The sequence below is a fragment of the Tachypleus tridentatus genome, chromosome 9 (genome assembly GCF_004210375.1).
Source record: "Tachypleus tridentatus isolate NWPU-2018 chromosome 9, ASM421037v1, whole genome shotgun sequence".
NCBI classification, from domain to species: Eukaryota; Metazoa; Arthropoda; class Merostomata; order Xiphosura; family Limulidae; genus Tachypleus; species Tachypleus tridentatus.
Genome location: NC_134833.1, coordinates 10,530,228 through 10,557,145, shown reverse-complemented (window position 1 = coordinate 10,557,145; position 26,918 = coordinate 10,530,228). Strand labels below are relative to the sequence as shown.

Genomic DNA, 26,918 nt, shown 5'->3' with positions numbered 1-26,918 from the left:
CACACACACACACACACGTCAACTTTTTATTTTTTTTATTTTTTTTTCTGTTTGTGGTTAAGCGCATACCTACACAAAGAACTACATGTACTCTGCTCACCAAGGGTATCAAACAAAACCCGACTTCTACTGCTGTAAATCTAGACATGCCGCTGCGTCTCTGGGGTTGGTGTGAAGAGCTTTAAAATATGAAATATACATATAAGAGGCACGTGAAACATCCGTAGGTCATGTGATTTTTATCTGTATCTATTGATTACCAATGCTTTGCAAACTTTCGTAACTTCGAAAAGCTTTTATATAAAGAATATATGATGGCTATTGTTACATAACAATAAAATCATGGCTATTGTTACATAACAATATTAAATGTACAATAGTTTAATTAGATCAACACAGCAACGTTCGAAGCCCGACAAGATCCGAAAGTGGTTAAACAATATAAATTAAACGTGCTAATGAAGATAAAACATACCCGCCAGAGTTCATTTCAAACATGACGTGTTAGAATGAGTACATTAAATATCCAGCTAACAACGACTTGCCCCGTTACTGTTAATTCTATGTCTGAGAAACCTAACACTTTTGAATGTCTTCAGATCCGCAAGACTTGAAGAGAAATAATTGGAATGAGAAAGGCAATCTATATAAATTGAATAATACTATTTGTAATGACTTCGCAGGATATAGATGGACTTTTGCCAACATTTTAGGGTGACGCAGTTTAAATGTTGTTCATAAATATTTCTAAAACGACATAATTTTTCGATTATAGACTTAGGCTTAGTTTTTACAGCTTAATATAAGTCTACGAAAAACTCTCCGAAAGTGGGAGGGGGCGAAGGCCCCCTGGAGGGGGTTAATTGTTTTATTCCGTCACACCGTTCACTATACAGTAGCTACTTAAATGACTTTACATAAGGTACAATTAACGTTGCAATTTATACCGTCGTGACGTTAGTAAAATGTGCGCACGCCATGAATCATGAAAAGAATTATGCACTTTGCAGAGTCCAACACTACATGACACGTGAACTTGAGAAGCAAGAAATAAAAACATTTGTTACTCTCAATGGAGTAACTGAGAATAAATTTGAAATTTAAGTGATTTCGTGGGTTAACAAACTAACCCTAAACTAAATATGCTTCCCACTTTTTTGGAAGTTTCGTCTGCGCGTGTTTTCTTATAACTAGGGAAGCACTAGGTAGATCGTCATCATCCCTTACATCTTCCCTGGGCCCGGCATGGCCAGGTGGTTAAGGTACTCGACTCGTAATCCGAGAGTCGCGGGTTCGAATCCCAGTCGCACCAAACATGCTCGCCTTTTCAGCCGTGGGGGCGTTATAATTTGACGGTCAATCCCGCTATTCACTAGTAAAAGGTTAGCCCAAGCGTAGGCTAACCCTTCCCTCTAGTCTTATGCTGCTAAATTAGGGACCGCTTGCGTAGATAGCCCTCGTGTAGCTTTGCGCGAAATTCAAATCAAACAAACGCGTTCCCTGAGAACCCCGCAATGGACGGCAAAGGGACCACCGTATAGATCTGATTCCCCCTGGATTCCTTACTTTTGCTTCATGGTTTGACTCGGTATTTATTCTGGTTTTGCTCAGTTTGGGTAGGAGCTTATGCAGGATAGAAGTATAACTTCTACTTACAATCAACAGAACCTAGTATAGAAAAAAAACAGCAAACTACTACGTAGAAAATAATGCAGTGATATACGCGTTACATTTTAGGTTTAGCTCAGTGAAAAATGAAATTACGGCGTTTTAAGTTGTTTAAAAGAGTCCATAAGACATCAGACAGTGATTTCTCACTTTCTGCAGAAGTACCAACTAACCAATACTCGTCTATTCTTGTCTTTGCTAAAGTAAGACGTTTTTCAAAGTATATCTCCTTTCTCGTAGAAGCAGGAGATAAGAGACCTATCTTTGACGGATGACATCAGCTAATGCTGATGAAAAAAATCAGTAGCGCGACAACAGAGAAATAAGGTTTTAAAGTTCGAATAACTTTAGTTGGGTTCCAGAAGAAGATTGACAACTTTTATAGTCACGAACAGAGAGTGGTTCAGCAAAGAGAACCAAAGAAACGTCTTAAAATACAGACTTCAATCTTGCTTTGTTTTTCACAACGAAGTCTTAAGATACAGTTTTTACTTAGGTCTCATTAACTGAGACATGTTAGATTTGGTTGTTTGCGCGAAATTCAAAAAACAAAGATACGCACGGGTTATCTACGCTAACCGCCTCTGATTTAGCAGTGTAAGACAAGAAGGAAGACAGTTAGTCATCACTACCCTCCGCCAACTCTTGGACTACTCTTTTACCAACGAATAGTTGGATTGACCGTGATGTTATAACGCCCCCACGGCTGAAAGGGCTAGCATGTTTAGTGTGACGGGGATTCGAACCCGCGACCCTCAGATTACAAGTCGAGCGCCCTAACCACCTGGCCATGCTAATTTTACCAGCACAAAAGTACTACACCCTATAACACTAGTGAGTTCGAAGGGTGCACCCTATAACACTAGTGATTTCGAAGGGTGCACCCTATAACACTAGTGATTTCGAAGGGTACACCCTATAACACTAGTGATTTCGAAGGGTACACCCTATAACACTAGTGATTTCGAAGGGTGCACCCTATAACACTCTAGTGATTTCGAAAGGGGCACCTTTCTTCTTTAGGAATAAACCGGATATTTTTGTATTCTTTTGTCTTTTTAATTTTACACAAAGCTACACGAGGGCCACTTGTGCAAGCCGTCTCTAATTTAGCAGTAATAGACCAGAGAAAGACAACTAGTCAACACTACCTACCGCCAACACTCGGCCCACTTTTTACTGATTAATAATGGCTGAAGGGATGAGCATATTTGGTAAAGGTGATTCGAACCCGCGACCTTCAGCTCGTAAGTCGAGCGCCCTAATACTTGTACTCTGGTTTTACGAAGATGTTACATCAACCGAGTACATAGTTTACTCACATTCAGTTATGTTAAATGTACTTCAGCGACACCTATGAAAAGTCTTCCAAACACCGCTGCATGATAGTTTCCACGTTGTAGTTTATTTGTTCTTGAGCATAAAGCTACTGAATGGGCTATCTGTGTTGTGCCCACAACGAGTATCAAATCCGGTGTTTAGCGGTGTAAATATCTAGACTTACCTCTCACCCACTAGAGGGCACTAGAATATAAAAAAAACATTCCATGTCTTGATATTTAGGTTACTCGTGAGAAACATTTTCGAAAGAAGTGGCCATCCTGAAATCAACCCTCCGTGGAGCTGGTATATTAAGAAAACCTTTTATAATGACGCAACAGTTACTTAAAAATTATATAATATGTAAATCGATTATAGGTTCAAAACCTATACATGGATGTTAGATATTAATACAAACTTAATCACTTTAAGTTTTAAGTGTTTTTTTTTCTAATTTTCGAATACATTAAATCACACGCTTTTTTGCTTCTGACTGCATGACCGAAAACAAGAACAAAAAAAAAAACAAGCCTTCATATATGACGTCAATGCTGTCAGCCAATCAGCACTTCATTCCCGTTCTTACCAGTGAAACATCCTTCACTCCGGTTTTGGTTGTATTATGATGTTTTTGTAGACACTTTTAGACTGCACTTAATTACAAGTGTTATATGAAAACATAATTATCATTTTACAAAAACACCTAAACTTAACTTCTAATAATAACCTGAAGCTCTCGTTGATAATATCATCTACGTGAATGGTTTTTAACCAGAATATTGGATTTTGCGTTGTCTATGTACTAATTTTATGGCATTATTTACGTGATTTTGCAAGATCTTTGTACAAGATTTAGAGGCCTAACGTACTAACTGGTTTTCAGTCCATAATACTTAGGTCTGGAATGTCATATTAACCACTAGGAATATACCAGAAACATCAGATAGTATAGAATGACTTAATCTCTGATTTGTCGTTGAAAGAAATACAATTTGTTTTGTTTTGAACTTCGCGCAAAGCTACACGAGGGGTGTCTGCACTAGCTGTCCCTAATTTATCGGTGTAAGGCTAGGGGGAAAGCAACTAATCATCGTCACCCACCGTCAACTCTTGGGCTACTCTTTTACCAACGAATAGTGGAAGGGATTGGCCGTGACTTTATAACGCCGCCACGGCTGAAAGGGCGAGCATGTGACGGGGATTCGAACCCGCGATTCTCAGATTACGAGTCGAGTACCTTAGCCACCTGGCCATACCGGCCTATTTTCATTGGAACGTCATCATTTGGTAAAGGATGTTTGGTTTGTATTTGTTGTTGTTTTAAATACATACCTTTATTAATGCAATTTATACTGTTATGTCTATTGGAGAACGTACTGGATAAATTACTACCAATGATACAATTAATATGGCAGAAGTAAGTAACCATGTTTCGTATTTCTCGTGTCCAACCACACGGATGTTGGGTTATAAGAGTTTCTCTTTCTCTTATTGGAATGAGATTATTTAAGAATCCTTCTTAACAGAAAGTGATCGACTCTAATTTCCAGCTTTTTTATGCAAAAATAAACATTGAATTTTTAGAAATTACTTATGACCTTTCTCTAACGAAGGTGAAGCGCAGCATTTTGGACGAGAACAAATGGCATATAAACCTTTAGCATAGAAATTACTACAGATAACCGTGCCTGATTTGATCTGGTTTTTGAAACGAGTCGCTCAGTCGATTTACGAGTTTATTTTATAACGTACATGAAGGTTCCGGATTTTTCTATTTTTTATCTGGTAAGTGTATTATACCTATTTTTCTTAATATTTAAATAAAGTATTTTCTTGGTAATTTAAGTTAACATTAACACGACAGAATAGTAAGTCTATTTCATGTTTTGACACCAGCGTTGTCAATAAACGCCCGTCTAATAAAAGTTTGGTCATTTTCAGAATGAGCCGTGTACTACTTGCTGGCACCAAGAAGTCCTTCTATCTGAGAAATAGATGGTTTTAACAAAATCCGACAGGAAAACCTCTCTAGCCTATCTAATTACCATCCTACATTATCTTTGTAAAGAAAATAAATTCCGCTCAGTTGCTTGGAACTATCTAGTTTTGGCCAAATGCCAGTTTGCAACAGTTGGACATTTAGTTTGATGCTGTTTTACGGGAGTCATAACTTTCTTACCTCGTTTGTATATTATAACTTTTTTAATCTGCTTTATTATATATTTCAGAACAATGTAGGAATTGTTTGTTTGTTTGTTTGTTTTAAATTTCGCACAAAGCTACTTGAGGGCTATTTGTGCTAGCCGTCCCTCATTTTGCAGTGTACGACTAGAGGGAAGGCAGCTAGTCATCACCACCCATCGCCAACTCTTGAGCTATGTTTTTTTACCAACGAATAGTGGGACTGACCGTTACACTATAACGCCTTTATGGCTTAGAGGGCAAGCATGTTTGGTGTGACTGGGATTTGAACCTGCGCCCCTCAGATTACGAGTCGAGTGCCTTAGCCATCTAGCCATGCCGGGTCTGTCTCGAAGTGCCAAACATATAAAAGTCAACATTATCTTTGAACAACTGTTCTACACCTCAGTTTCTTTAACCTTTTTGTTTTCCTGAAACCTTTATTTCGCAAGTTCAGCGACAAGAAACCCAATGGTTTTTCCTTATGAGTTTCAGATCAGACCTACGTTTATGAGTAGAAAGTAAAATAACTTAGGAAGTAGGTTTTAAAATGGAGACAAACGTTATTTCTTGTGCGATATATTTATGGTTGTTGTTCAGTACAAAACTACACAGTGAACTGTCTGTGCTCTGCCCACCACGGGCACCAAAACGTAATTTGTAGCCTACAGAATTATCGATAAACCACTTAAAAGCTTATTATACAAGATAAATAACTTAGCTGTGCGGTGTTTTAAAACATCTCTACAGCTTTTCAAAATAAAACTCACGATTCTAGTCAAGCTTAGTTACCCTAAAGCAATAGTGTGTTTTAAACAATAACAAAAGCTTTTTCAATATGGAGTTTTCTTTATTAACGCCCTCTGTAGCCAATAAACAGCAGGATTAAAATATCTTTCGAATAATTCATATATTACAAGGGAACGTGTGAGGACACGGTACACACTTCGAAACTGACAACTTTCATCAACTGAAACAAAGTAGATGCCTCTAGGGTCTGACTCAACTCAAACTAACGTGGCAGGGGTTTAGTTTAGAGAGAGAGAGAAATCGTAAGAATTCTCTCTTCAACTGGGGTGTTCAGGAGCGTTGTGGTTCCTCTTTGTCCCCTTTCGTGAAAGGTTATTAGGTTTAGTTTTATTTATTTATTTATTAAATAATTTTTGACTCTTTTTTTTTTTTTTTGGGTGAAGGAGGTCATTCTTAATGTTATCCTAGACCGAGGCAAAAGCAGCACCGGAGAGAACGGCCAGGTCCCGTCCCGAAAGGCAGAAGTCAAAGTAAATATGAACATGAAATCAAACGACCCGACTCAGGGTCTGGCAATAAAGTTGCCTGTGCTGGGATCTGAAAATCCAATGCCTAAGTTTTTGCTGTGGGGGGGGAAACGGGAGTGCCCCGAGAAAACCCACTTTCACAGGACAGGAGCCGAAAGTTTTGCCTGTCGTGTGCTCGATATCTGAAAAAGAGGATACATATTATTAACATGAGTTTAATTCTTTAGATACTTTGTTGTGTAATTTGTGATTCTTGAAATATGTTGTAAGGTGAAATGTATTTTGTTGGTGCACTAGTTAATTTGTGTAGTGATGCCGTTAGTTTGTTTCTATTTTCTGCTTTTAGATAATATTTGTGTGATATTTCCGTTAGTCTATTTCTTAGTGTTGGTAAGTTACTGATTTGTTATATATAATTTACTGGCGTGAATGACGGTAGACTGAATGCAGATCTTAGTATTCTGTTCTGTTGAACTTCGATTTTCTGGAGTGTGTTATTTGACATATTGTATGTTACTTGACATCCATACTCTATCAGTGGACGGATGTAAGCCTTGTATATTTGTATAATGGTGTTTGGTGAGCATTTCGATTGTCTACTGGTTAGAGTCATTAGGTGTGAAATCCGTTTTCTAATTGATGAGTGTATATTGTTAACATGTTTTTTCCATGTTAGTTTTGTGTCGAAAGTGATGCCAAGGAATGTGATGTTTTTGCTCATGTTAATAGTTGTATTTCCGAGTGATAATTTTATTTTTTCTAGATTTTTTCTTTGTTTTTATAATTTCCTGTAGAAGGTGATTGCTTGTGTTTTAGTTGGATTTAACACTACTCTTCACTTGTTACTCCATGTTGAGACGTTGTTCAGAGATTCTTGTACGCGAGACATGGCCATCACTGGGTTTCTGGAGGTGCTCCAGATAGCGATGTCGTCTGCGTATTGTGAATTATGCGTGTATGTTAGATTTGGGAAAGGTATGTCGCTGACGAAAATTATGTATAGAAGTGGAGAGAGGACTGATCCTTGGGGCACTCCTGCCGTTATATTAAATAATTTAGATATAGTTTTATTGACTTTTACTTGTGCTGTTCTATCTGTTAAGAAATTTGAAATCCATTTAACTATAGTGGGATTTATTTTCAGGTGTTTTGTTTGTATTTGATGGCATTGTGCCATACGCTGTCGAATGCTTTTTTGACATCTAGGAACACCCCAATGGTTACTTGGTTATTGTTGAAAGCTTTATAGATTGATTTGGTTAGTCGCGTGAGGTGATCTGTTGTTTGCCTGTTTTTCCTGGAGGCATTTTGGGATTCTGGAAGGATGTTATTTGATTCACAAAAATGGAGAAGACTGTTGGAGATAACTCTCTCCATCAGTTTGCCAAGGCAGTTTAACAGACTGATGGGACGGAAATTATCTGGATTAGTTCTGTTGGTTTGTTTCTTTGGGATCGTGGTTATAATGGCTTTTTTCCAAGTGTCAGGGTAATATCCAGTGGCTAGTGAAATGTTCATGATGTTTGTAAGGTGTTGTAATAGGAGAGTAGAGCTTTTTTTCAGAATAATGTTTGGAATTTGGTCATGTCCGGGGGAAGTATTCTTCAAGTTTTTGATATTAATTTTTAGTTCAGTTATGGTTACTTTTCTATTGATTGAATTTGAGTATGCTTCTAGTGTCTCGCCAGGGAATCGTGGTGAGAATGAAGCTTTGTTTGTATTTATGAAATTGTTGACATGATGTTTTGTGTCAAAGTCTACTGAATTTAGGTCGCTAAAGGAGGATTCGTAGTAGTCAGCTAATAAGTCAGCTTTCTCTACGTCCGTCCTTGCAGTTTTATTGTTGTGTGTGATATGTTGTAGCATGCGATTTGTGTTTTTGTCTGAAGCAATACTCTTGAATTTTTTCCAAAATTCTTTTGGATTGTTCTTGATTTTTTCTAAGTTTTTACAGAAGTTTTGCCAATTGGTTTCTTTTGCTGTTTGAATTTCTTGTTTAATTTTTGCATTTGTTCTATTGATTTGTGTTTTGATAGATGGATCACGTGTAATATCGTGTGTTCGTCTTAATTGTCTGCGTTTGATTATTAGTGCGTGAATTTCTGGTGTTAGAGTTCATTGATTATGTGATTGCTTTCATCTTGTTTTAGGGATTGTGTTTTTTATGGCTTTCTGTATGGTTTCTGTAACTTGATTTACATAATTGTCTAGTTCTGTCTTGTTGTTAGCATGTTCAATTGGGTGGGGTAGGTATGAGTCCAGTGTAGCATTGAAAGTGAGCCAATCAGTTTTGGTATAGGTGTATACAGAGGGAGTCACGTACGCCATGGCAGGGTGGCGCGGGTGAATCATACATGACATGAGGAAGTGGTCACTAGTGATTTCATCATGTACTTTAAAGTTAGAGATTCTGTTTACTGTGTCCTTGGGTGCTATGATGAAATCAAGTACATCGTATGAGCCGTTGGCGGCTGAAAAGTGTGTAAGTTTATGGTCGTTTATTAGGTGCATTTTGTTACTAAAAAGAAAATTTTTTATGCACAACCCTCTTCGTGTGTTTCTGTTTCCCCTTAGTTCTGTATGCGGATAATTAAAATCCCCAATAATAATTGGTTTGGGTTTGCGATTTACACATTTTTGAAGGAAGTTAATGTCAATATCTTTAGATGATGAACAATATATGGCTAGAATCGGAATAGTTAGTCGGTTGTTAAAGTGTATATTACAAAAAATGGTTTCATTTATGTTAGATCTGAAGGAATCTTCTATTGATATTAAATGCGATATTTCTGTACTAAAGTAGGCTATTATACCTCTGTTGTTTTCTGAGTAAGGTATGCTGTGCGTGATGAATCCGGGGATTGTAGTGTTTTGTTTTTATGTGCAGAGTGTTTCTGATACGATGATAATGTTGGCATTTATATGTTTGTTTATGTTGTATATTTCTATTCTTCTGTCTTTGAGGTTTCCTTGGCAGTTGATGTGTAAAATTTTAATGTGTTGTATCATTGTGATGTTTTACTTCCCTTGCATGAATTTTAAGTGAAAGATGGTGTGGTTTGAGATGGGGAAGGTGAAAATAATAACTTGCAAGGCTACAAAGAGCCTTGAGTGACTCGTGCCTTGATTCAAATATAGGGAATTCACTCAATTCTGTTAGCATTGCTAATAAATTTGTGGTGAATTCTGTGGGATTGAATGTATGTGTTGTTTTCGAGCGTGTGACGTCTGCGTATGTACATGTTGGTTGTGGCTGAGAGTTTGTGATCTGTGTGTCTGTTGGAGTTTGTAGTAATGGTTGTTTAGTGATGTGTGTGTCTGTTGGAGTTTGTAGTAATGGTTGTTTAGTGATCTGTGTGTCTGTTGGAGTTTGTAGTAATGGTTGTTTAGTGATCTGTGTGTCTGTTGGAGTTTGTAGTAATGGTTGTTTAGTGATCTGTGTGTCTGTTGGAGTTTGTAGTAATGGTTGTTTAGTGATCTGTTGGAGTTTGTAGTAATGGTTGTTTAGTGATATGAGTGTCGAGGTTTGTTTGTTATTGTTCGTGGTTTTAAAAATAATTTTGTTTCGTATCTGAGTGTATTTAGGGCAGCCTTTGTAACTGGCTGCGTGAGGGCCCTGACAGTTTGCGTATCTCACTTGGTTACGCTCAGTAGGACACTGAGCAACTTCGGGAGGTCCGCCACATCTCACGCATCTGTCTTTGGCCATGCAATTGTTTTTCGTGTGTCCGAACCTTTGACATTTGTAACATTGTATAATAGGCTTTTGGTGTGTTTTCTCCGGTTCGTTTGTGTGTCTTTTGAAGAATAAGAGGCAACCGTTTTTTAATAGTTTGTCCTGATCATCTTTATTGTTCACGGTTACCTTGACCAGTGGCGTTTTTTGTTTCGTTCTGAAAGAGATGATTCGGTCTGATTTTACAATGTCTTGTGTTTTTAACTCCTCCGTGATCTCGTTATCTTCGATGTCGAAATCGATATCTCTGATAATAACAGTTAACTTTGGCGTGTTGTTTTTTGGTCTATTGAAGGTGGCTTGGATCCCGAAGGCATCCTTGGGCCAATGGGCCAAAATATGTGCAAACTCGTGTGGTTTTGTGCATCTTAACATAATTCTTCCGTTGGGAAGACGTTTAATGTCCTTAAACAGGATGCCCGTGTAATAGTCTAGGGTCTGAGCGTGGCCTAGTGGTTAACATATCGAAATGAGTGCCCAATAATTTCAGGTTCGAAACATGTTCTGTCACACATCACAATTTCGGCTGTGACTGAACTATTTGAGAAACAGAATGATTGTTCTTTCTCTGGATCACAGTCCAAAATTAAGGTCGAAAAGATCCAGAAGTCCTTAACCGCGTAGTTTAGCACATTTGTGCACAATGTGTCTTTCAGGTGTAGAAACACATAAATCAACTATAATAATTACATTTAAAAAAAGAACGTAATAATACGTCATCTATACCATTACTGCTATTTCCAGTGTGGACGAGACCTTTCACATAATCCCCGCCCTGCTTATCAGGTTGTCATGGGATACGACAAACACGGTAAAGCAGAGCAGAAAACGTGACAGGTATTCAGATTTAAGATTCAACTGGCCTATAGGTGGAGCTCTGGACCAGAATCGACCGAGGTAAATTCTCTTCACCCCACTAGTTGCTTATTTGGTTAAGCCACGGGAAAAACAACAACACACAAGCGGACAATCAGCAATATATTTTTCAACTCAATTAAAAACCAGACTAATCTTTGTTTGATCCCTTCATGTTGCTCAGGGACGACATTGACAAATTAAGGGGTTTTTCTAAAATAGAATAACATGAACGTACTGGTTTTAATGTCTACAAACACTGAGCTAATATTGTATGTAGTCTGCGAACGTTTCCAGAAAAAATGAACCAATGAATCTTGGGAGGCAGTTGGCAACTACGCAACAGATAACCAACCAAATAGTACAATGTAATCTACCCTTCTTGCTGTGTGTCCCACTTGCCGGGATTACCACAAGTACTTCACTTTCCTCAACTTCGTTATTTAAATATTCGAATTAAATCAACTACCAGATCTCAGCTGCAATAATTATCCATTCAGTGGATAGAGGTCGCTTTTAGTAAATTTGTTAAAAGTATGGTATTTTTATTGAATACTTTTTGGTGATATATCAACCGAAATGACAATTGAAAAAGTATATAAATATGGGCTGTGTTTGATGTTAGTGTATATATACACACACAATATTCAATCCTCAAACCTGTACAAAAACCAAAGGTATATAAGAGTCAGCCAGTCATGTTAGTTGTTATTTATATCGGGTTAAGATTATATAAATTATACAGGATGGTAACACACTTTCATAACTTAATGACCTATGGCAACCTTTACTGAAATAGATTTCCACGGTGTTGACCTTAGAGTTTCTGTGTGTGTTTTTTATAAGATCATGTGGATTCGGTTTACTGTGTTTCTTGACACATGAGTGTTCTACATAACACAACTGTTTTGGTCTAGCTTTTATTGCCGGGTGTGCCCAGACTATAAATTCGCTTAGTTCTATGGGATTATGGGTGCGTTAAAAGAGTGAGGGAAACTTCCCCTGTTCGATCAAACAAGAGCAGTCCTAGAACTGACAGAGGGCGCTGTTAACCAAGTCTTTCTTATTTATCATTTAGCTCTTCTGAGGTCCATTAAGTGTTAATTATTTTTTAACTGATTTCACTTGGAGAAAACTTCTCATTTAATATAACATTCGAGTCGACTTCAAATTCACTCGAATATCTAGCCCTAAATAAAAAGTCGTACTAAGTGGAAACTGCACAGAGTTAACACAATACTAATGCTGTTTCTAAAATAACGTGAAATGACTGAACAGAATTCTACATCGGAGAACCCGGATGGAAATTGGAAACCAGGTTCACCGATACAGTATACGTATGTATACAGAATACTTTAATTTTTAACAAAGCACCTTACATCAACAAACTCAAAATAAAGGAAACCGTCTTAAATTGAACTAAACAGTCCTATTCTAAACCAAGATCTCAAAGATACCAACATAACGTATCTGTTAAACAATCACCGGTAATGTGACATCTTTGTACTACACTGTATATATACTTATGCAACCTAATAGTACATTTATCAGGTTTTCTTCCTTACCCATTCAATCTGTCTCCAAATTATTGCTTTTCAGAAAGTCGGTTTTCTGCCGTCACATTTAAAGTCTTAACTATTATACTTAAATTCTCGAAGTTACAGCTGTATGTTTAACGCTTTCATTTCAAGTTATATGTAATAAAATTTCACTACTGAACCCGAAACGTTGTCTCCTTTTATTTTAACATTTCTTAAACATGTCTAAAGTTCCCCTACATTTGAGTTTCAGTCAACTCAAGGGAAGCAAATTATAAGTTCGGGTTTGGCTTAGTGCTTAGCATGTCGGCTGAGAAAGGGTCTTGGGTTCGAGACGTGATACCAGTACATATTCTGTAAGGATCTAGGGTCCGAGACGTGATACCAGTACATATTCTGTAAGGATCTAGGGTTTCAGACGTGATACCAGTACATATTCTGTAAGGATCTAGGGTTCGAGACGTGATACCAGTACATGTTCTGTACTTTTAATTTTGGGAAGTGAAAATGACAGTCAACTAAGTTTATTCGCTTTAAATTGTTGAAAACAAATTTCATGGGATAAGTGACCTAGGGTTTCTTTTTTGTTGATTACTTCATTTTGGAAACAATGATGTGTAATATTTCTAATATCCAATGATAAATAAGTTTTGGATAAAATGGATCATTCCTTGCATATATAACTTGCATCACAGAAAGTCAAATAGAGTTGAAATTCTTAAAACTGTTTTTGAACAACTGTATGGTCATAGAACTTGTCACAAAAACATATAAAATATCATAATATTTGTTACATTAACAGAGAAACACCCTAGAACTTGTCACAAAAACAGAAAAATACCATAGAATATGTTACATAAACTCCTCATTAGAAACACGAGTCGTAAGGATGGACAGTTAACTTCTATCAAAGATATTTTTATCACCTAGATACGCATTCAAAATTTACAAAAAGGTAAGTTCGTGTCGTAAACCACTTGAGGGCTTATAACGCTGAAACGTGCGCTTCGAACCCCGCAGCAGACAAAGTCCAAGTAGCCCTTCGTTTAGTTTTGCACTTGAAAGAAAACAATAATAAAAAATATAACACTCTTAAGGAACTGATTAAGTTAACGTTTTCAAAAATTTTGTTAACAGAAATACTTTGTCAGTGATACATAATAGATTCATTTCTTTATCTCCTAGAACAAATAATTTATCATTAGACGCTACTGTTATCACACAGCTTTATTATTGTTCTAAACACATGTAATAACACACGTTACATAAATCATAAGTATCGTGTTCTGTTGTTCACTGACCAAGGTCATGACATCCTGCTGTTCACAGACAAAGGTCATGACATCTTGTTGTTTACAAACAAAGGTCGTGACATCCTGTTGTTCACAGACCAAGGTCACGACATCCTGTTGTTCACAGACGAAGGTCACGACATCCTGTTGTTCACAGACCAAGGTCATGACATCCTGTTGTTCACAGACCAAGGTCATGACATCCTGTTATGCTGTTTAAATAAGAGAACTAAATTATTAGACAGCTTGAACACTAAATCTGTACGCATGCTTTTGACTAACCAAACATTCGATACAAGTTTCATTTACCAAGATTTTGTGATTTCGTAATAAGGAATAAAAATAGCCGCCACCTAGAGGAAAACGCAAATATTTATCGATACATTATGTTAAATATAGATGAGAATCTCTGGTATGTTATTTTATCTTTTACATGATATGAAACTATGTGCTAACCCTGCAAGGTAATGGCACGAAGATTTTATTATATGGTATGAAACTATGTGCCTAACCCTGCAAGGTAATGGCACGAAGTCTTTGTTATATGGTATGAAACTAGGTCTCTAACCCTGCAAGGTAATGGTACGAAGTCTTTGTTATATGGTATGAAACTATTTGCTAACCCTGCAAGGTAATGGTACGAAGTCTTTATTATATGGTATGAAACTAGGTGCCTAACCCTGCAAGGTAATGGTACGAAGTCTTTATTATATGGTATGAAACTAGGTGCCTAACCCTGCAAGGTAATGGTACGAAGTCTTTATTATATGGTATGAAACTAGGTGCCTAACCCTGCAAGGTAATGGTACGAAGTCTTTATTATATGGTATGAAACTAGGTGCCTAACCCTGCAAGGTAATGGTACGAAATATTTATTATATGGTATGAAACTAGGTGCCTAACCCTGCAAGGTAATGGTACGAAGTCTTTATTATATGGTATGAAACTAGGTACCTAACCCTGCAAGGTAATGGTACGAAGTCTTTATTATATGGTATGAAACTATTTGCTAACCCTGCAAGGTAATGGTACGAAGTCTTTGTTATATGGTATGAAACTATGTGCCTAACCCTGCAAGGTAATGGTACGAAGTCTTTATTATATGGTATGAAACTAGGTGCCTAACCCTGCAAGGTAATGGTACGAAGTCTTTATTATATGGTATGAAACTATTTGCTAACCCTGCAAGGTAATGGTACGAAGTCTTTGTTATATGGTATGAAACTAGGTACCTAACCCTGCAAGGTAATGGTACGAAATCTTTATTATATGGTATGAAACTATTTGCTAACCCTGCAAGGTAATGGTACGAAGTCTTTATTATATGGTATGAAACTATGTGCCTAACCCTGCAAGGTAATGATACGAAGTCTTTATTATATGGTATGAAACTATGTGCCTAACCCTGCAAGGTAATGGTACGAAGTCTTTGTTATATGTTATGAAACTATTTGCTAACCCTGCAAGGTAATGGTACGAAGCCTTTATTATATGGTATGAAACTATGTGCCTAACCCTGCAAGGTAATGGTACGAAGTCTTTATTATATGGTATGAAACTATGTGCCTAACCCTGCAAGGTAATGGTACGAAGTCTTTGTTATATGTTATGAAACTAGGTGCCTAACCCTGCAAGGTAATGGTACGAAGTCTTTGTTATATGGTATGAAACTAGGTGCCTAACCCTGCAAGGTAATGGTACGAAGTCTTTGTTATATGTTATGAAACTATTTGCTAACCCTGCAAGGTAATGGTACGAAGCCTTTATTATATGGTATGAAACTATGTGCCTAACCCTGCAAGGTAATGGTACGAAGTCTTTATTATATGTTATGAAACTATTTGCTAACCCTGCAAGGTAATGGTACGAAGCCTTTATTATATGGTATGAAACTATGTGCCTAACCCTGCAAGGTAATGGTACGAAGTCTTTATTATATGGTATGAAACTATGTGCCTAACCCTGCAAGGTAATGGTACGAAGTCTTTATTATATGGTATGAAACTATGTGCCTAACCCTGCAAGGTAATGGTACGAAGTCTTTATTATATGGTATGAAACTAGGTGCCTAACCCTGCAAGGTAATGGTACGAAGTCTTTATTATATGGTATGAAACTAGGTGCCTAACCCTGCAAGGTAATGGTACGAAGTCTTTGTTATATGGTATGAAACTAGGTGCCTAACCCTGCAAGGTAATGGTACGAAGTCTTTATTATATGGTATGAAACTAGGTGCCTAACCCTGCAAGGTAATGGTACGAAATCTTTATTATATGGTATGAAACTATGTGTCTAACCCTGCAAGGTAATGGTACGAAGTCTTTATTATATGGTATGAAACTAGGTGCCTAACCCTGCAAGGTAATGGTACGAAGTCTTTATTATATGGTATGAAACTATGTGCCTAACCCTGCAAGGTAATGGTACGAAGTCTTTGTTATATGGTATGAAACTAGGTGCCTAACCCTGCAAGGTAATGGTACGAAGTCTTTGTTATATGGTATGGAACTAGGTGCCTAACCCTGCAAGGTAATGGTACGAAGTCTTTATTATATGGTATGAAACTAGGTGCCTAACCCTGCAAGGTAATGGTACGAAATCTTTATTATATGGTATGAAACTATGTGTCTAACCCTGCAAGGTAATGGTACGAAGTCTTTATTATATGGTATGAAACTAGGTGCCTAACCCTGCAAGGTAATGGTACGAAGTCTTTATTATATGGTATGAAACTATGTGCCTAACCCTGCAAGGTAATGGTACGAAGTCTTTATTATATGGTATGAAACTAGGTGCCTAACCCTGCAAGGTAATGGTACGAAGTCTTTGTTATATGGTATGGAACTAGGTGCCTAACCCTGCAAGGTAATGGTACGAAATATTTATTATATGGTATGAAACTATGTGTCTAACCCTGCAAGGTAATGGTACGAAGTCTTTATTATATTGTATGAAACTAGGTGCCTAACCCTGCAAGGTAATGGTACGAAGTCTTTATTATATGGTATGAAACTATGTGCCTAACCCTGCAAGGTAATGGTACGAAGTCTCTGTTATATGTTATGAAACTATGTGCCTATATATTTCGTGCTTAATTTCTCTGCAGAAAGGCCCGGCATGGACACGTAGTTAGGGGGCGCTCGACTCGTAATCTGAGGGTCGCTGGTTCAAATTCCCGTCATGCCAACCGTGTGTGTCGGTGTTATAATATGTCGGTTAATCCCATTATTTATTGATAAAATAGGAATACAAAAGTTGGCTGTGGGTGGTGATGGCCAGCTCTTTCCCTGTAGTTTTACACAGATAAATTATGGACGGCTAACACAGATAACCCTTGCGTAGCTTTGCGCAAAAGTCAAAAACAAACAAACCTCTGAAGAAGATGAAATACAATAAATGCACACCGCTTCTGTTACACCTACGACAACTGTTCAACGTTGCGGAGACTGACAGTTAAGTAAGCAAAGATAGATATGGCTACCAGTTTAACTTTGAAAACTTTCGAATGAGATGATACTGCTTCTGATACCTGCGAGGCCCGGCATGGCCAAGCGCGTTAAGGCGTTCGACTCGTAATCCGAGGGTCGTGGGTTCGAATCCCGGTCGCACCAAACGTGCTCGCCCTTTCAGCCGTGGGGACGTTAAAATGTGACAGTCAATCCCACTATTCGTTGGTAAAAGAGTAGCCCAAGAGTTGGCGGTGGGTGGTGATGACTAGCTGCCTTCCCTCTAGTCTCACTCTGCTAAATTAGGGACGGCTAGCGCAGATAGCCCTCGAGTAGCTTTGCGCGAAATTCAAAACAAACACGATACCTGCAGTATCGAGTTAGTCATTCGTAATATTACAAATAACCTGACTTGGTTATGATTCCAAGGAGAACAATAAAAACGTGTAAACCGGAAAGAACAGAATGTGTAGATGAATTATTTCTGTTGCTGACCACGCCAGTTTCAACCAGTTTAACCCTTAAACGGCGGTCATCATAAGTTGATACCTACCTGCAATATTGTCACCGTTTAGGGTTAAGTAACGAATTATATTGCTTAAAAAAGATAAACACTCAAACTTGTCTATGAAAGGTGGTCTACGAGTGTCCAGTCTATCAGTGAGACTTTATTATTACGGACTAATCTTCTTAAATATGACGTCAGTACCATCATTCTGTTCGAATTCACCTTCTCGTGCTTGAAGAGCGTGGGCCTGGCATGGCCAAACGCGTAAGGCGTGCGACTCGTAATCCCAGGGTCGCGGGTTCGCGCCCGCGTCGCGCTAAACATGCTCGCCCTCCCAGCCGTGGGGGCGTTATAATGTCTTGTGCGAGTGACAGCGAGTTCCATTACTTGGTTGGAAGTAGCTGTTTCAGACTGAGATATTGTCGACTGGTTGCCGTCTCAAACACTTTTAATTCTAAGAGCTAGGCCTAACTAATGCGTGCGTACAAGACACTTGACAGTTACAAGCAGACGAAAAAATAATTACAAGTACACTTGTAAAACTTGCTTCATGAGTTGGTTCGATTAACGAAAGTTGGTCGATGATGGTATCAGATTCAGAAAATGTTCTATTGAACAACCTTTACATTCCGAAAGTTGTTTACTCTAGTGACAATTTATCAAAGTTTGAAATAAGATAATATTTCACGCCTCAACATGATCAAAAATACAGGGTGGCCCGTAAGTCCCTACTCATCCATATATCTTATATATCCAGTGTATCTGTGTGCTGTCCCTCACTCTCGCTGCATAATATTATGCGACGCCATGTTCTGTGAGACATTTTCCTCAACAAAGCAGGGATTATGATTCCAAATGCCGCGGTAACAGCTGCCTTGAACTCAGCATTATAACGTTGTTTAGACACAATGTCCTTTATGTATCCCCAAAGAAAGTTATCACATGTTGTCAAGTCCGTACTTGTCACAATACGATCTTCAAGTGTAAATAGGCTTACATCGGCCATATTTCTCTGAAAAAAAAGAAAAATTTATAATACATGCGTAATTGAATATAACATAATAACATTTGGATTGGTAGGGACTTACGGGCCACCCTGTAGATTTCTATCCACTGGGCCGTAAGACCTATTCTCTAAACTGTTTTGTCAAATAAGAAGATACATGTATAACCATAAGAACGTTTTTCTTTTGGAATTCGAATTAAGTTCAGTTTTTCAGACAGGACCTGTAAGTTTTTTCACCCTGTGAACGTACAATTTTTAACAGTTTATTAAACTGAACCTGGTTAATGGATCGTTTACTAAACGGGATCTGGAGCGTAGGTATTTCATGGCTGGTTTCCTAAACAGAACCTGGATAGTGAATATTTACAAACGGCTGGTATGGATAGAGAAGACACTAATAGAATACTTCTTGACCACTGAATACAGACAAGGTTTACTTCAATCTACTAACCCAGATCTACATTTCCAAATCAATCTTCCAAGTATGGTCCAAGGTCTTCGATCAATTTTAAAAAAGATAAAGAGTATATTTTTTGGCTAAAGAAAGTCAAGGATTTTTTACGATTTTGTTAAACAGGACCCAAACTTCATAACCAGTCCACTAAGTAGGGCCCCTACTTCCTTATCCGGTTAAAACGGGGCCTAGTTTGTGACCATTCTACTTATATTCCTTGATCAACTTCCTAAACAGTTTCCAGAATTCCAACCCAATCTACTAAACAGGACCTAGACTGTACATAGGTGTTCGACCACTTAACTAGACTCGGTTTTTCAGATGACGTAATGCTTCGTCACAGAGATGATTATAATGGAGATCCAGTGTTGCAACTAATATACGACCTCATTTCGGAACAAAGGGATGAACTTCTTGAAGTCCTCTGAAGAGAAGGGGTTTTCTATAAACTGTTGATATTATAGACGTGTTCGTTCTTCCCTCGACTATTTTTAAAACTGTTAATACGAAGATTCGCGATAGAAAGTCACAATCTTGCCTGCAAAAGACAAACTAAATGCGCCAGTAACTTGGCTTAGAAGAAGAGAAAACAACCATGTTTTCTGCTCCCTCCAATTGGGATATTCGGAAATAACTATTCCCTTTCGACACTCGCCTGACATTAAACTACTTCAGAAGTTGTAGTTGTTGAGATTATCTCTCAACATGTATGAAAGAAACCGGGATAATCAGACGAGAAAGCCGTGAAGAGGGACGCAGGGTTCTTCTAAATCCAACGGTGATTGAGTCGATGAAGTCGGCGAGGCGAGGAGATCCACCTCCCAAGTATTGAGTTTTAAGGTCACGTGGATTGAAGAACACACAATTTTTCTAAACAAAAATTGTCGATAGACATTTAACAAAGATTTTGACTGTAATCTTACCGAGACATGTTAACGTTCTTTCGGTTTTTATCAACGGTCCGATCTTCGTTTGAAAAGGGCCACCAATCTTAGAAATTAAAACAAAAAGCCAGCTTTGGGTTAAAGATACAAGAGGGGGTTGTAGTCTGGCTCCAGACTTTTAGGAATGACATGTGATGGAAGAGGTAAAATAACAGACCCGTAATGAAATTTCATGGAAACAACAGTAGGTCCATAATGATATTTCACGAGCTACTTGAAGTAGAATCCAGCCTAAAAGAACTGAGTATCTTGGAATAGTGTTAAATGATTAATTAATTAATTTACTAATATTAACGCTGGGAATTTAAAACGTTTTTTTTTCAAGTTATCGCATATTTTCAACAATCTTTCAACTCTACAATCTTTTGATAAACAAAACTTCACGTAATTATCGACGTATTATTTACAAAATAAATTAAACTCCTTATATCTTACCAGACTGTCCAGTTACCAGGATTTTTAAAGATGTAATATCCTGTTATTTTCCCTCCATATGTAATAAATACTTTTTAAATTTGTACCAATATTAGCTTCTTTTTGGAAGTCGAAATGTGAATTCGTGTTATAAATTATAATCGGCCAGGTGGTTAAGGCGCTAGAGTCGTAATCCGAGGTTCGGGGATTCGAAACCCCGTTACACCTAGCATGCTCGCCCTTTTAACCATGGGGGCGTTATAATGTTCGAGTAGCCCAAGAGTTGGTGGTGATGACTAGCTACCTTTTCTCTAGTCTTACATTGCTAAATTAGGGAGGCTAGCGCAGATAACCCTCATGTGGCTTTGCGCGAAATTCAAAAACAAACAAACGTAATTATAAACAGTTCATAAAGAATGTTTGGAATACTTGTGTTTGTCTATAAATGTTACATTAGAGATTTTTCAGACACACCACTTCTTTGTGTTTGTCGTGACTGGTCATATTTTAACTTGGTTATTTGGGTCATTCGTGACTGGCCATGTTTCCACTTGTTAGTTCTGTTTGTCGTGACTGGCCATGTTTCCACTTGTTAGTTCTGTTTGTCGTGACTGGCCATGTTTTCACTTGTTGGTTCTGTTTGTCGTGACTGGCCATGTTTCCACTTGTTAGTTCTGTTTGTCGTGACTGGCCATGTTTCCACTTGTTAGTTCTGTTTGTCGTGACTGGCCATGTTTCCACTTGTTAGTTCTGTTTGTCGTGACTGGCCATGTTTTCACTTGTTGGTTCTGTTTGTCGTGACTGGCCATGTTTCCACTTGTTAGTTCTGTTTGTCGTGACTGGCCATGTTTCCACTTGTTAGTTCTGTTTGTCGTGACTGGCCATGTTTCCACTTGTTAGTTCTGTTTGTCGTGACTGGCCATGTTTCCACTTGTTAGTTCTGTTTGTCGTGACTGGCCATGTTTTCACTTGTTAGTTCTGTTTGTCGTGACTGGCCATGTTTTCACTTGTTGGTTCTGTTTGACGTGACTGGCCATATTTTAACTTGTTGGTTCTATCTGTTTGACGAGACTAGTCATGTTTTTATTTGTTGCTTATTTGGGGTTTTCGTGACTGGTCATGTTTTTACAAGATATTCATTGTGTTTGCCCATAAATGTTGACTGTTCTTACAGGCCTTTTGAGAGAAGAAATAAACACCAGTTTTTACGTTTCGAGGGACTGTAAACTATTCAATACATTACAGAATTTCACAGACCTTAGTCTGCAAAAAAATGTTTTTATAGTTTGCACTTTTACGAGACTCCAAAAAGTTACATGTGTTATTTTGAATTTCGCGTTAAGCTGCTCAAGGGCTAGCTGCGCTAGCCGTCCCTAATTTAGCAGTATAAGACTAGAGGGAAGGCAGCTAGTCATCACCACCCACCGCCAACTCTTGGGCTACTCTTTTACCAACTCTTTTATAAGCCCCCACGGCTGAAAGGCCGAGCATGTTTGGTGCGACCAGGATTCGAACACGCGACCCTCGGATTACGAATCGAACGCTTAACCCACCTGGCCATGTCGGGCCCCCGTTACGTCATTACATTTTCTCTTATTTATTGTACAAGTAAATATAGTTTACTGCTGGAGGTGGTATAATGGAGTGGGAACATAGCAAGGTCTATGCCATTTACAACTAATAGAAAAGCAAAGAATTTTCAGTAATAACTGAAGATTTTCCAATCGTGTAGACCTTTACATAAAATTGTATTTAAACCCTGTGAAGTCATCCAGTGCTGTCGTTTTCACACTCATATATATTTATAATTATCTTCTTTCTGTTGTTAGTTTTCATTACTCATATCTATTCAAATTCCAAACGCTTTTCGGCGACTTAGCAGTAAGCCTGGAGGCTTTTAACGCTAAAATTTGGGTTTTCATGAGAGAACAAAAGTAGAAGGTTCGTCGAGTAACCTTGTGATTTATAATAAAGCAAGTAAACACTTGTATATATCTACTAGCTGTCCTTACCTGGCGTTAACTGGGTATTTATATAAACAGAGGGTCAATGTTTAGCTGTTTATAAACAGAAATGATGAAAATATCGCTTTTCATGTAACAATATTAGGTGTACTAATACCGAAAAGAAATACGGACCGTTTTCACGTATTTTATGAACTACTACGTACAAACATTTAAATATAATCATTTCCACCAATACCATGAATTCTAACACCTCTTGGTGTGTCTTCTATTGTTACAAAATTATTATTATTTTTCAGTTATGTGTGATTTCTGTTAAAACAATATAAAAACAACGTATAACAAAGGGCTTTTAAGAAACATTGTACAGAATAGAACACAATGTTCAGCCCTCTATTTCATTAATACAATCAATCTCTTTCAGGTAACCAAAGTATCTAATGTTGCATTTTAAAATCAGACAATATGTAGAAACACAAACACACTGTCTATGTCGTTTCTATTGAAAAATAAAGCTTTGCAAAGCATTATGTGAAGTATAATTTTTGTTGCTACCCATAATACCTATAATTGTATTTTTCTTACATTTATTACATCCAAGCAATCGAATTTTCTTACTAAGCTGGAGTACCCGCCCCCTGGACGGAAGTTATGTAAGTTCATGATTAATATAAGGTTATCTTAAGACATGAAAAGTTTATTTGTTTGTATGAAATGGAAACCAAACAAAACGCAACATAAAAACAGCAATACGATTGTAATGTTAGTTAATCAATAACGTATTCTTCATTATTATTAATTTCTTTCTGCTAACGATTCACAAGCTTCTGGATGTCACTTCTATAAAATTATTGAGGTTTAAAGGAAAAGAATGTAGAGATGGTAGTTTTGACATCTTCATGTGTTCCAAACTCTTTTCCATCAAGATAGTTCTGCAAACTTAGGAACAGATGATAATCAGATGGGACAAGGTCTGGAGAATAAGGAAGCTGTGGAAGTTATTCCCAGTCTAGATCTTCAATCTTTGCAGATGTGATCCTTGCTGTATGGGGTCGTACATTATCCTGGTGTAACACAGCACCTTGAGGATTGGTCAAAGCAAGCCTCATTTCTTTCATTGCAACATTCAAGCATTCTAACTGCTGACAATAGAAGTCTGATGTAATCGTTACATTCAGTAGAAGCAACTCAAAGTAGATCACACCAGCAATATCCCACCTTACGCTTAACAAAACTTTCCTAGGGTGGAGGTCCATTTTGGGTTGCGCTTTAGCCAGTTTATCTGCACTAAGCCATTGTCTGCGGTGCTTAACATTTTTATTAAATATCCATTTTCTATCTCCAGTCACTAACCTGTCCAAAAAAGGTGGGTTACGTTCACGAGAGAGCAGAGAAGTGCAAATGTCCACTCTTGATCAATGGTTGGCTTCTGTCAAATTATGGGAGATTCATTTCCCAAGTTTTGACACCTTTCCAAGCTGTTGCAGATGACAGTGAACTGTTGAATGGGTTGAATTAAGTTTCTGTGATAGTTCTTCAACTGTTACAGCACAATCTTCATCAAGTGCAGCCAGCAGCAAGTCATCATTAAACTCAGCAGGATGACTGAACTTAACCTGTAGTCACCTGATATGAACTTCTGAAACCACCTTTCACACTTTCTTACATCGAGAGACTCCGCACCATAAACACCTTGAATGTTCCGTGTAGTTTCTGCTACACTATTGCCTTTTTTAAACTCATAAAGCATTATATGTCTAATGTGCTCCTCAGACACATCCATCTTCATAAGGATTTATTTGATCAATGATATGAAAAAGTAGAGTTGGGTTAGTTTCTTTTATTTGTCCCAACATTTTTATACACGTCCTACTACATATTTTAGTCATGAAAACCTTCTACAAAGACAGAAATGATGATGCACTTTCTGTATTAAATTTTCGGACATTACTTATGGGATGACCTGATATACAGATAACAGACAATAATGTTATATTTATATTAACCAATTACACATGGCGCCAGTGCATTAGATCCGCGTGTAATGTATTCATGACGTCATATCTTCACCCCAAGAATGGAGAAAAATAAAGACGTCCGTAACGGGAAGCAGAGGTGAAAGGTTAAAATGGTGACCCCTATTGCAAACCTACACAGGACAAAATCTGCATAAAAAAGAAGAATAATTTTCCAGTATCACATAACCAAGAGTTCCATTATAGCATGATAGATAGCATACAGAACTGTATTATTTACACAGCCAACAGACAGCACAATATTGGCCCGGCATGGCCAAGCGCGTTAAGGCGTGCGACTCGTAATCCGAGGGTTGCGGGTTCGCATCCCCGTCGCGCCAAACATGCTCGCCCTTTCAGCCGTGGGGACGTTAAAATGTGACAGTCAATCCCACTATTCGTTGGTAAAAGAGTAGCCCAAGAGTTGGCGGTGGGTGGTGATGACTAGTTGTCTTCCCTCTAGTCTTACACTGCTAAATTAGGGACGGTTAGCACAGATAGCCCTCGAGTAGCTTTGTGCGAAATTAAGCGACACAGTCTGATACTATCTTTCATTTCTAACGTCATTTCTAACATGACGTCTTTGTGCATTACGTCACAGTTTTCCTCTAAAGGTCGATAGTGAAAATTGATCAGTGTAAGTTTGTTAGGTACCGCCTTTGTTCTCACTGGATTTTCGACAGGAAATACCGTAATGCCTTTTAAATATAGGTGCTAAAATTATTTTTTGTGATGCGATATCAAGTACATAGTTCATCAGTCCAACGTTTGACTTTTCAAAATTTTTTTTAAGATATAAAAACTCGTCTGTAATTAGCATTTATTAATCTCTTTCTTCGTATAATGAGCTCATATAAAATAATACATATAAAATAATACATATAACATAATACATATAAAATAAAATACGTTTTTTAATGTACATCTTTTCAAACTTTCAAACAAAAGTTGTGTGAACTTTAGAAGTGTACACAGTTTATTATTATATTCTGTGAGTTTTAAACAAATTCTGTTATTAATGTTTTCAAATTGTTCACGTGTCGAAGTTTATAGTTGGTTGTTTTTCTGCAGCCCCTAACGTTGTATAAAATGTTTGTTCATCACTGTTTGTATGTTGAAATGTAAATACATATCTAATCAAGTCTTAATGATAATTTTTAAACAACACTACCTACGGTAAATCAGTTTTTCTGTTAAAGGTTACGTTAGTACCTATTAACACGTTAAAGTAAATGTTTAGGTTTAGACACTAGCTTTTTGTAGATATGATTCATTTATTTTCTTTAACTTTCAAAGCCTCACCAACTTTAACTTCCTACCTTTCTAATACAGTGTAAATGGAGCGTTTAAAACGAGAGGGGGTGATTCATAAAATAACGGAGTCCCGAATTTAGAAAAGCAGAGAATAGACTTTAAGAAGTCACTGAAAACACGTGTCGTTGTGTAAAGATGAACGGAGATCAAACCTCGGATCCACAGTACAAAATAACAAAGCTGATGATGCAAGCAACGAATTACCTTGTGTATATTGACTGTGTAATATGAAGACATGACTGTGCAATATGAAGGCATGACTGTGCAATATGAAGGCATGACTCTGTAATATGAAGACATGATTGTGCAATATGAAGACATGACTGTGCAATATGAAGACATGATTGTGTAATATGAAGACCTGACTGTGCAATATGAAGACATGACTGTGCAATATGAAGACATGATTGTGTAATATGAAGACATGACTGTGCAATATGAAGACCTGACTGTGCAATATGAAGACATGACTGTGTAATATGAAGACATGACTGTGTAATATGAAGACATGACTGTGCAATATGAAGACATGATTGTGTAATATGAAGACATGACTGTGCAATATGAAGACATGACTGTGCAATATGAAGACCTGACTGTGCAATATGAAGACATGATTGTGTAATATGAAGACATGATTGTGTAATATGAAGACATGACTCTGTAATATGAAGACATAATTGTGTAATATGAAGACATGACTGTGCAATATGAAGACATGATTGTGTAATATGAAGACCTGACTGTGCAATATGAAGACATGATTGTGTAATATGAAAACATGATTGTGTAATATGAAGACATGACTGTGCAATATGAAGACATGACTGTGCAATATGAAGACATGACTGTGTAATATGAAGACATGACTGTGCAATATGAAGACATGACTGTGGAATATGAAGACATGACTGTGGAATATGAAGACATGACTGTGTAATATGAAGACATGACTGTGGAATATGAAGACATGACTGTGCAATATG

General features: G+C 37.5%; 2 protein-coding genes across 2 annotated transcripts in view; both read left to right on the top strand.

Moving 5' to 3' along the window:
• The window catches only part of LOC143226991 (ubiquitin carboxyl-terminal hydrolase 31-like), a 162,968-nt gene that overhangs the window by 46,516 nt on the left and 89,534 nt on the right, over window positions 1-26,918 (top strand). The gene's annotated exons all lie outside the window — the stretch shown is intronic.
• Window positions 1-26,918, top strand: part of LOC143224747 (serine/threonine-protein phosphatase PP1-gamma catalytic subunit B-like) — a 36,140-nt gene that overhangs the window by 4,607 nt on the left and 4,615 nt on the right. The window lies entirely within an intron of this gene.